We start from the raw sequence: 12597 nt of genomic DNA on the forward strand, positions 1-12597 counted from the left end.
CTCTCTCTTCCTATAGTGACTAGTTTTGTAGGTGTCTTCATTACTACGTATGTGAACTTATACATAGGCAGAAATAGCCATCTCTATATATGTATTTATACACTTATATACACACATGTATAATAGTCTCCTAAAAGGTCTATTTTCCTCTAACTTGTCCATTATACCACTGCCAGACTTTTCTTCCTATATATGGATCCATATGGTCATGTCATTCCTATGCTTAAAACACTCATTATCTATGAAGAAAAATTATACCTTCACATTTAAAGCCTTCTAAAATCTGGTATCCCCCTATCTTTCCAGTCTTATATCATACCACTTATATCATTCCACCATAATTAAAATAGCCTTGGCTTTCCTGCCCCTGTATTATTATTCTTGCTTTGCCCTATGCTTGAAGATATTTCTTCCCCTCTTAGCTTTCTTCTCTTGATAACCTCTTTGATTTCTCTACTTGGTAATTACTTGTGTGACCTTGGGAAAGTCACTTAACCTTGCTGAAACAAAATGTCTTCATTGGTAAAATGAAGGGGTTAGACTAGATGATGTCCTGAAGTCCCCTCCGGCACTAGATCTCTGATCCTTCTCCATCCTCTTATATCCCGTTCCCTTTCAGACCTTATATAGCACTTCTGATGCTTCTCTCTTATGTACTAGTCACACTTAAGTGACTGGATCTCATATTACCTTACAAGACTATCAGCTCTATTTAGGACAAAAGCCTTGGAATCTTACTCATTGTGAGGTTAGTGAATGTTTCATGAAATGAATACATGAAGACATAGCCCAAGTCAGGGTCATTTACTTTACTTACAGAGGTGTCACGTATGTTCTATGGAAACTGATAAGAAAATGTGCCACTAGATTGAACCTGCTGTGTGCAAATGCATATTTTATTAAGCTAGACAATGGAGCTTGAATGTGACAATTTTTAAGGCACAATTCTTCCCTGGAACTAGGTAGGGATCTCAATTTCTTTCCCTACCCCACACCATATCTTCTTGTCCCCTTTTTGAACAAATATGATTAGTTTTTTATTTGCATTTGGAAATGGCCTTTCACTCAGAGGCAATGTCAGCTGTAATTCGGAGAGCTCCATATATATGGGTATAACTTAGCCATTCTATGACAATATTCAGGAATGGGCAGCAGTATCATGCTTCCACCTGACTGTATTCCCATTTTCAATAAGTGAGAAAGGTCAAGTTATGTATGTACACTGGCTATTTATAATTCAAAATAAAGAGCTCCTCTCCTATTCTGAGCCCTATTGCTAACCATGATGGTTCATATTTCTGTCTTTTTGATTCTGTTCTATTTTATTTTATTCCAATACTGAACTTTAGGATTTTTAAAATATATATTCCCTGAAGTATTCAGAAAGGATACAGACACCAGAAATGGCACACACACACACACACACACACACACACACACACACACACACACACACATTTACTACATTATTTGCATCTTATATCTTTTACTTTAAAAACCCTCAGGAAGACAATGTAAAACACGACCTGGGTTCAATCCTACCTCTGATGCTTGACTATCCTTGTGATCTTTGTGCTAGACGATTATCTTTTCTGGGTCTCAGTCTACTCATCTCTAAAATGGAATTGGACTAGATAGTTTCTAAGGTCCCTTCCAATTTTATGACCCTTTTCACAGGATAATTGGTGGGTAGTTGAGTGCTGGTAGTTTGATTCTTTTCCCTGTACCTAAAATGGGTGTTTAAAAAAGGCTTTATAGATCAAGCTTCAAATAGCATTCTATTCATCAATATCCTCCTTGATGCCCTTTAACTGTTAAACTACACCCTCTGTCACCTACCCAACTGATCTCGATGATGCCTTTGATGCAGCATGATTTTAGTGCAAAAGGACAGATCGGTCTATTATGCAGCCCGGTGTCAAGGGCTTTTATAAATATTTTGGTTCTGCATACAGTCCAAATGAAATAAAATTAAATGCACTTAGAGCTTTAAAAACACTTCTGTTCACAGAACTCTCAGACCATGTGATATTTCATTTTGCAACCCAGGAGCACACCATTCTCCTTGTCTTTGCATTATATTTATGCATTTTAAATGAAACCATTATCATTTCTGTATTCAGTTCTTCTGTAATAGCGGAAGAAGAAATCTAAACAGGCTGTTACATTTCGATGACACATTCATTAGATCTGAATTATGAGTTCAGCATATCCTGAAAATAGGGATTGCTCAGTACATTTCCACAGCTGTCATTTTGCTGCAGTCATACAACGGCAACTGAAAGGCACAAAAAAGATGACTCCATTCTACACCCACCAGATGTTTTTGCCCCCATTCCTTACTTCTGTCTTGAATGCAAAAATCTTTGGTTTTTTAACAAAACCCAAATAGGGTGCTTTAAAAAATGAATAAACCAGAAAGAACTCTTGTAATTAACTTAAGGAAACCAGAAAAAAATTCTGTCTATGTTTTTTTTTCTCATTTTTCTTCAGAAGTTGGAGAAAGACTGCTAAGTTTATGCAGACAAGCCCCTGAAGAGTGTTGGTATATTTGGTAGATGCTAGGTTGTAACCCATGAGGTGACCCTTGTTTAGGAAAAGTAGAAATTATCTTGTTTTCATGTTTTTTAAACTATTACCATCTGTCTTAAAATTGATACTAAGTATCAGTTCCAAGTCCAAGTCCAGTAAGGACTAGGCATTTGGAATTAATAGATTTGCCCACCCACCATCACAAAACTAGCAATTATCTGTAGTCAGATTTGAACCCAGTATCTCCTGTCTCCAGGCCTGGCTCTCTACCAACTGAGTCATGTTCCTGCCCCTAATGAATTGTTAATATAGATTGATGAAGAAGGGTTAGGTTGGAGCTTCTATAATGATTTTCTTCCCTAACTGATTGTCATGCAGGACTTTTTGGGTCCTTTGAGTTTTCTGTGCTAGTCAGGACAGGAAAGAACATTCTCCTATGGACAGTGATGAATACTAGCCCTTAAGTCTGACTGGCACTCCAATTTTGAGAGAACATACTTTTAAGATTGTGGATAAAGTACATCCTTGTTTTTGTCTCTTTTTTCACTCCCAACTAGGACTTCCCTGTTTTAAATGTTCAATGCCAGTCTTACAACAGGAAATCATTGAAGTATCAACAAGAAAAGACATGAGAAAATGGCATAAACACACACACAGGGTTAGGGAAAAGAGTATTGGATCTGTAGTTTGCAGGATAAGAATTCTAACCAGCTTTGTAGCTCACTCAGTAGCTCTGTAGGAAATCATGTCTCTTCTGTGGGGATTTGGTTGTCTAGTCTTTATAATGAAGGAGTTAGACTAGCTGATTCTTTAAGATACTTTGCAATACTGGATCATAAGTAAAAATATCAAAGAAGATAGGAATGGCAACAAAGTATTCTTTTCCTTTATGGAGATGACTCAGATGCTGAACCATCTGAGAGCTGGAGCTATATTTTTGCCTTTCCTTTGCATGCCCACTACTTAGACACATGCCTGACATGATAGTAGGTATTTAATAAGTGTTTCTTGGCTAACTGCATTTTAATATAGCAGCTTAGATCTAATAAAACATACTATTGTTCATGTTTTCATGCCCACAAGTCATAAAACCCTAGTTTTTGGTAAATCAATATAGTAAAACTGTAAAAGACCTATGACTGAACCAATACTGGTAGGAAACTCTGGGTACTTTAAGATTAAAGAATTGGTACCAAAGATGGAGTGGGGCTATTGATGAGAATCAGGGAATATGTAGAATAAAATCAATCCATTGGTGCCATGTGGATAAAGATAAAATATTTGAGCACAGAATCCTGGGGTCATTTGGAGTCATGATTCAGATTTCACTTAATAGGAACTTACCAAGGCAAAAATTAAATGGTCTCTGCCCTTAAGCTAATATTCAATTGGAACAGAAATCTAGGGAAATCATACAAAATTAGCATGTCTACAGGATCAGGAAAGCAATACATGAGAATAGACTTGTAACCCTATTATCAGAAAATAATCAAATAAAGTGAGTAGCACCAGTCAATCAATACGGATTTCTTTTGTTATTGTTGGTTGGCTTTTAGTCCTGCACAACTCTTTGTTATCCCATTTTAGGTTTTTTGGCAAAGATGCTGGAGTGGTTTGTCATCCTCTTCTCCAGCTCATTTTACAGATAAGTGTCTGAGTAAATGTCTGAGGCTGTATTTAAACTCAGGTCTTCCTGGCTCCAGGCCTAGCAGTCTTTTGTTGTACCACCTAGTGGCCCCAAGCATGTATTAAGTGCCTGTTATTTGCCAGGTACAATGTTATGTGCTGGAAATATAAAGGCAAAAGACAATCTTTACCATTGATGAATTCACAGTCTGATGAGGGGGTCAACATAAAAATAACTATGTACACACAAGCTATATACAGATGTAATTCCCATCATCTCTTATTGCTACTGTTTTTTTTTTTTTCATTCCAGATGCTCTCTTTTCCTAAGACTCTTATCATGTTTACTTCTGACTTCCTGATGTAGAACTCTCTTTTCAACTATATCTCCTGACTTTGGTGACTGACCACTTTCCAACCTTCATAATTTAAACCCTGGCTTTGCAAAAGCCAATTCTGTATCATCGATCTATCCTTTAATGTTTGTGTCAGCATTTGGTACTTTGTTCTCTTCTGAATTAATAAACTCTTATTAAGTGCCTACTATGTGTCAGGCACCATTCCATTCTATGGTTTATTGATGAAATGGAGTTGGAGACACAGAACTAATTGCTTAATGAGAGACCTTGCATATTTTTAATAAAGTGAGAGGAAATAAAAGAACCATACTCCTTGATTGCCTTGGGATTTTATAACATGAATCAATAAAGAAATGAATTTATGGTATTGAGATGGATAATCTTCCCCAAAAAGATATGTGTGGGTTTCTCTTGTTGGTTTTACCCTAAACCTTCTGGGAAAGAGACAGAGACAGAGACAGTGGTGAAGAGATTTGATTCTCTATTTAAGAAGATAATAGGTTCATTTTGACCCATATATGAACTTTGAACAAATCTATTAAATCATAGATATGAACAATATTTTTAAAAGTAGTATATGCAAAAAAATCTTATTAGTTTGTTACTTGAGACTCGCAATAATATAGTCCTAATCTACTTTCCCAGCTTTATTCCTTATTTCCCCCTGATTTATCCATTGATTTAGCCAAACTGGAATATTTAACTGTTTTTTTTTTCCTTCAGAAAAGTCCTTTGCTTTTCTTTTTATACATTTCTCATGTCACATCACCCATCTGAAATTACTTTCCTCCTTACCTGTCATCCTTATTTGTACATATTATCAACTGTACTCACTCAACCTTGAAGGGCACTATTATTTCCCATGCTTCTGATTTTCCCCAAATGAAATGGATCTCTTTGGCCTTTGAAACTCCATAACACTGATGGCAAAACATTTAGAGACTGAGTGTCCAAACTGCAACCCTCAAGTTGCATCCAGATAGGGGAGAGAGGAAGTGCTCCCATTGGGCTGCTGGGCAGAGGGGCAGGTCATGTGAGAAATGTCCTCAAGATCACATAGAGAGGGGAGAAGAGTAGCTCCACTGGCATATGTGCTATAGGTTCACCAATATGGCCTTATAACAATCTTGTCCTACTATGCCACATTCTACTTCACATTATATTGTTCAATCATTTTTGAATTATATCTCTTTGTGATCTCATTTAAGGTTTTCTTGTCAAAGATAATGAAATGGTTTGCAATTTCCTTTTCCAGCTCATTTTACAGATGAAGAAACTGAGACAAACAAGGTTACAACAGCTAGTAAGTGTCTAAGGCTGTATTTGACCTAGGAAGACGAGTCTTCCTTACTTTGGGCTATAATATATCCACTACATCAACTAGCTGCCTCACATTATATATCTATTTGTTATGTTATGTTATGTTATGTTAGGTTAGGTTAGGTTACGTTAGGTTAGGTTATGTCATGTCATATTTTATTATGCTATACCTCATGTTACATTTTGGTGCATATTTGTTTTTTTTCTCCTGCTCTGAACCACATCTCAACTAGACTGTAACAGTGCAAGACAGAGACCACTCTTTACTTTATCTTTTGCCACATCCCAAAGGACTTAGCACACAGTTCCTTGCACATAAGCTCTTCAGAAGTGTGTTGGATTGAAGTGATTTAAACCACTGTTGAGTTTAGAATTGAAAGTGAATTTTTCTCTAAGTATATTACATTAACTATTATGACCAACCAGTGCTGGCATTAATTTTGAGTAACATTCAGAGTGGCTTATTTTTCTCCAAGTTTCTGATTTTTCTAGGGGATGTTTCACATCCTTGGAGCCAAAGCTATAATCTTTGTCAGAGAGAGAACTAGGATCTAAGATATTGAGAAGTCATATGGATTTCTCAATGACAGACCATAGCAATGCTCACCTTTTCTTTCTTGATCCTTATTCTTTATTCTAACCTTGAATTCAAAATACCCAACATTACCACAATCCATTTAACTTGTTTCCAAAAGTATAATTGCGTGGGAGTTACTTAACCTTCCTTAAAAGTCACCAGTAAGATATCAAACAGGAAAGAAAAATGTCCTTATTTAGAGGGTAAACAAAAGACAGATCAATCCTTCTACAGAGTAAAAAACTCTTGCTATACAGTCTTACACTCTAGGATCCTTCCTTGCCAACTTTTGAAAACAAAAAATTTGCCCATGTAAATACAAAATATTTCATATTCTGTCTGTCATCCAAAAGCATGTTCATAAGGCAGGTGTTGGCAACACACATTTTTCCCATAGAAACCATGATATATATGATGATTAGATTCTCAGACTAGTCCACAAACCTCTATTTATCCAATAATGTACCTAAGGCATTGTTTTACACAACGAGTTTGGAGGACAAATATTGTAGGCTGAATGGGTGCTGATGAGTCATGATAGTCAAGGACAGGAAGAATTTATTATAGGAAACTGTGGAGGACAACAGTCTTATTAAAGCTTCTGGATTCACTTCTTGTTACTTTTTGGCAAATTCCTTTCTTTTCTTCTTTAGACAACCCCCAGCTTGTTTCATTTTCCTGTTTCCCTATCTGCTGTGTGAGGGATCAGGAGTTCTTGTCACCATCAACATGGATTTGTATGCAGGAGAAACCAATCCCCTGATTGGCATTCCATTTCCTCTTAATTCTAGTGCCTTCTCTCTGTGGATTATCTCCAATTCATTCTGCAGGTAGTGTATTTGTACCTAGTTGTTTGTATATTGTTATCTTCTCCATTAGACTGTAAACTCCTTGAGAGCAGTCACTGTCTTTTCCAATTCTTTGTAATCCTCAGATGTGCCTGGCATATTGCAGATGCTTATTAAGTGTTGTGTCTTATGGAAGGATACTGTACAATGTATGTTTCAGAGTGGAGGAAGGTTTTCACTAAGACAAAAATATAATAGACTCTAGTTAAAAGTAATATGGATGCAATCACCTTATTTTTGCGACTAGGTAAATTCTACTTTCTTAGGTGGAAACATAATTAGTAGTTCTTAGATGTCTAACACTGCCCCATTTGTTTTTTGCCTTGTTTTGTCAGAAGGATCATGATAGTGTATTAAAAAAGATATAAAAGGGAAGTTTGTACCCCGAGGGAAGCTTGGACTTTCGGTATGGAGAGGGGAAAAGAGAGGAGAACCCCTTCTCAAAACAGGGTTCAGGGGAGACAGAAGATGTAACAGGTTGGCTCAGAGAGAGGAGAGGGGGTTTGAAGATTTTCCCCCTTCTGCCTTCCCTCCTTAGCTAAAGCTACTCTCCCCAATTCATTCTTATCCCTCTTGTCCCTCTTGTCCTCCTTCCACTACTTGAGATGAAAAGGTCTCCCCTTGATCCATTCACTCACACTCAGCTTGGGGAACAGATAACTTTTAATGTCAACTCAATCAGGTAATACAAAAGGAATAACGAGCAGGGAAGGATGGGAAAAGGAAAGGGGGTCCCTGTCTCTATCTAAACCCTTTCCCCTCCATCCTCGAGTTTGGGGGGAACTCAGGCCTTGGCAGCCTGAGCCCCCTGAGAGAAAGTCAGGTTGACTCACCCCTGGGTAAAAAGGAGCTGAGGTAAAGTCTGCTCTGGTTTCTCTTCAGAAGTCCCTTTAATTGGGAAGTGTTGGGGGGAAGGATTTCCAGTCACCAGCAAGAAAAATGGGTAACCCTCAGGAGAAAGTATTTTTCCCAACTTCTCTCTTTGGTTTCTCAAGACCAAGAGAGCCTCACTGCTCTCCCAGTCAGTCTTTTCCTCCAGAATCTACTCCTGGGCCCCCTCCCCTGTCGAGGTGATGAATTTCACATACTCTTTAGCTTGGCACTTTTTCTCTAGCATCAGTCTCTGTCACAATAGATAGCACTGGATCTCTCACCTGAATACCAATGCATAACCAAGAAAATAATGGGGACATTAAGCACTATCATATTGATGATAAACTTTTCATAGACTCAGACATCCAGGCTACTAGTAATAATGGTTTCAAAAATAATTTTTATACAATCAAGGGGATTCTGTCAAAATCCATTTTATTTGGACAATGAAATACCATCTAGGTTATTCTAGTACTTCTCTTTTAAAATTAAATGACAGAATCTACCAATGACCTGATATTGGAGTACTATACCTTTGATAGGTAATCCTGCCATCCCCTTCTATTTACCTCTAATAGCTCTTGATCAAAGGATCTTTCTCTTCTGTATTTATATAAATTGGAATATTTTTCTTTCTTTTCTTTATTTCAACACTCCCATTTAAAAATATTTTTACTTTTTATTTTTTTAGTTACATGTAGAAACAATTCTGGCAATTCTTTTGGACATTTCAAAATTCAGATTTTCTCCCTCCCTTTTCCCCTCCCATACTGAGACAGTAAATAGTCTGATATAGGCTATACCAATACTTTTATGTGATACATTTTCCCATATTGCTCATGTCATGATGGAAGACAGATTTCACACATATGATATCCAATGAAGGATATATAGTAGAAGATGACATATTTTGATATGCACTCAGATTCCAATAATTCCTTTTTGGCTATGGATAGTATTTTCCTCATGAATCCTTTGTGGTTGTCTTGGGAGACTTACTTTGCTCATAATGGTTTAGTCCTTCAAAATTGATCATTACATAATATTTCTGTTATTGTGTACATTGTTCTCCTGCTTCTGCTCACTTCACTTCACATGACTTCATAGAAGTCTTTCCAAGTTTTTTTGTATTCATCCTGATCATCATTTCTTATAGCATAAGGATATAACCATATACCACAACTTGCTCTTCCAATCCCCAAGTTCCTAATTCTTTGGAATTATACAAAGAGCTGCTAAAATATATATAGATAAGTCCTCTTCCCTTATCTCTGATTTCTTCAGGATGCAGACTAAGTAGTGGTATTGCTGGATCAAAGGATATGCATAGCTTTATGATCCTTTGGGCCTGGTTCCATATTGCTCCCCTGAATGTTGTTTCATAGTTCCATCAGCAGTGTATTAGTGTCCCAGCTTTCCCAGATCCCCTCCAACATTTATCATTTTCCTTTTGGGGTATGTTAGCCACTCCAGCAGATGTGAGGTGGTATCTCTGAGTTGTTTTAATTTGCATTTCTCTAATCAATAGTGATTTGGATCAATTTTTAATATGACTATGGATAGTTTTGATATCTTTCTCTCAGAACTGCCCGTTCATATCCTTTGACCTTTTCACAATTGGAGAATACTTTGTATTCTTATGAATTTGACCCAGTTCTCTATATATTTGAGAAATGAGGATTTTGTCAGAATTACATGTTATATATTTTCCCCAAATTTGTTGTTTCTGTCTAATCTTAGTTGAATTGCTATTATTTGTGCAAAACCCTTTTGGTTTAATGTAATCAAAATTGTCCATTTCATTTTCCATAATGTTCTCATTGTCTTGTTTGGTCAGAAATTCTTCCCTTTCCATAGGTCTGATGGTCAAACCTTTGCACATTCCTCTGATTTGTTTATGGTGTCTCCCTTTATTTTTAGATCAAGTTTCTATTTTGAATTTATCTTGGCATGTAGTGTGAGATGTTGGTCCATGTCTAATCTTGGTCATACTGTTTTCTAATTTCCTGAGCAGTTTTTGTCAAATAGTAAGTTCTTTCCACAAAAGGTTGGATCTTTGGGTTTATTGAACACTAAGTTGTTATGAACATTAACTGATGTGTGTTGATTATCTAATCTATTCCACTAACCTACCACTCTATTTATTAGTCAGTACCAGATTATTTTGATAATTACCGCTTTATAGTACAGTTTGAGATCTGGCCCAGCCAGACCTCCTTCAAACATAATTTTTTTTTCATCTATTCCCTTGATATTCTTGGGCTTTTTTCCTTCCAGATGAATGTTGCTGTTATTTTTTTCTAGTTCTATAAAATATTTTGGGTGATTTGATTGGTATAGTACTGAATAGGTAAATTAATTTTGGTAGAGCTGTCATTTTCACTACATTGGCTGAGCCTACCCATAAAAAATTAATGTTTTCCCCCAATTTTTTAGGTCTGACTTCATTTGTGTAAAGAGTGTTTTTAATTGTGACTCCCTTTCCTTTTTAAAAATGGGATTTTTGTTTTGATGAAAATATTGGGAGGCAGTAAAGAGAGGAAATGTCTTCAATTAATACCCATTTTATAATCTTCAAATATAAAATAAATAATATATGAAATGATAAGAAATAAGCTCTATGAAAGCAGAATTTATTTTCTTTAGTATCTCTTCCATTATCAAGTAGAATGTTTTACATTGTATTGTTGTTTGAGGCAGAAAGTAATCCATTCTTTGTGTTTGTAAGATACATCCTTAGAATAGCGTCTTGGACATAGTAGGAATTTGTTTTATATTATTTTTTGTAAATGTATTTATTTGTTGATTGATTTAGAATATTTTCACATAGTTACATGATTCATGTTCTCTCCCTCTCCTCTTCCTTCCCTCTTCCCAGAGCTGATAGAATGATCTTTTAAAACTCAGACCCCCAAGCATATACCCATAGAACCATGTGATGACATATGTATTTCTTCTGCATTTCTCCTCCCACAGTTCTTTCTGTGGATGTGGATAGTGTTCTTTCTCACAAGTCCCTAAGTATTGTCCTAGATCATTGCATTGCAATTAGTAGAAAAATCTATTACATTTGTCGTACCACAATGTTTCAATTTCTGTGTACAATTTCTCCTGGTTCTGCTAATTTTACTCTGCATCAGTTCATGGAGGTTCTTCCTGTTCATATAGAAATCCTCCAGTTCATCATTCCTTAAAGCACAATAGTATTCCATCACCATTAGATACCACAAGTTTTTCAGCCATTCTCTAATTAGTGGATACCCCCTCACTTTCTAATTTTTTTGCTGCCACAAAAAGCACAGCTATAAATATTTTGTATAAACATTCTGCATTATTATCTCATTGGGGTACAAACCTCATAGTGGTACAACTCTTTTAAAGACCTTGGGGCATAATTCCAGATTGCCTTCCAGGATGGTTGGATCAATTCACAGCTCCACCAGTGATGCATTATTGTCACAATTTTGCCACATCTCTTCCAATATTTGTAATTTTCCTTTATTGGCATATTGGCCAATCTGCTAGGTGTGAGGTGGTACCTCAAAGTTGTTTTGGTTTGTATTTCTCTAATCAGGAGGGATTTAGAACAATTTTTCATGTGATTATTGATTTCTTTTTTTTATTTCTTTATTTGAAAACTACCCTATTCATGTTCCTTGACCCTTTGTCTTTTGGGAAATGGCTCTTAGTAGGAATTTAATAACTCATTACTGAATGAATATATACAGTTGGTTCTGATGGCCCTTGCCTGTAATCTCTACTACTCAGGGAACTGAGGCTGATGGATTGCTTGAGTCTGAAAGTTCTGAGCTGCATTGTTCCAAGTTCAGTACATGTTCATGCTAAGTTCAGTATCAAGAGGGTGAACTTACAGGGAAATACCACACTGGCTAAGGCCATAAACAGAACAGGTCAGTGCTCCTGTGCCAATCAGCAGTGGGATCCATTTGTGAGTGACTGCTGCACATTCAACCTGTACAAAATAGGGAGACCAAGTCTCCAAAACAATAGAGAAAACAACAAAACAACCACCAAACAAAAAGGAATGAGTAAGTAGTATTGATATTTTTCAGTTACTCATGTTAATGGAAATACTGGATCAGTTAAATGCATATTAAAAAGAGACCTATTTATTTGACAAAGTATATTCTAAATTTTTAATGTGATAATCCTATAAAAATGAGAAATAATTCCCTGTACAGGGCTTAGGGTTATTTCTTTCCTTGATTTTCTTCCAGTTGATATAAATCCAGATCTCATTACCCTGCAAGGTAGGCAGGAAGCTACTCTATTTCCCACCCTTTACATTTATAGGCACATTCATGTATAGTGGGGTAATTTTTTGGGTTGTATAAACAGAAGCAGATCAGATTTCTCCACCAATTAAGATCTGAGCCTCAGATGCTAAAGGAACAAAGCTCCAAATCAGTAAGTTCAGATGGACTGGATTCTCATGGCAATT

The sequence above is a fragment of the Monodelphis domestica genome, chromosome 4 (genome assembly GCF_027887165.1).
Source record: "Monodelphis domestica isolate mMonDom1 chromosome 4, mMonDom1.pri, whole genome shotgun sequence".
Taxonomy (NCBI): domain Eukaryota; kingdom Metazoa; phylum Chordata; class Mammalia; order Didelphimorphia; family Didelphidae; genus Monodelphis; species Monodelphis domestica.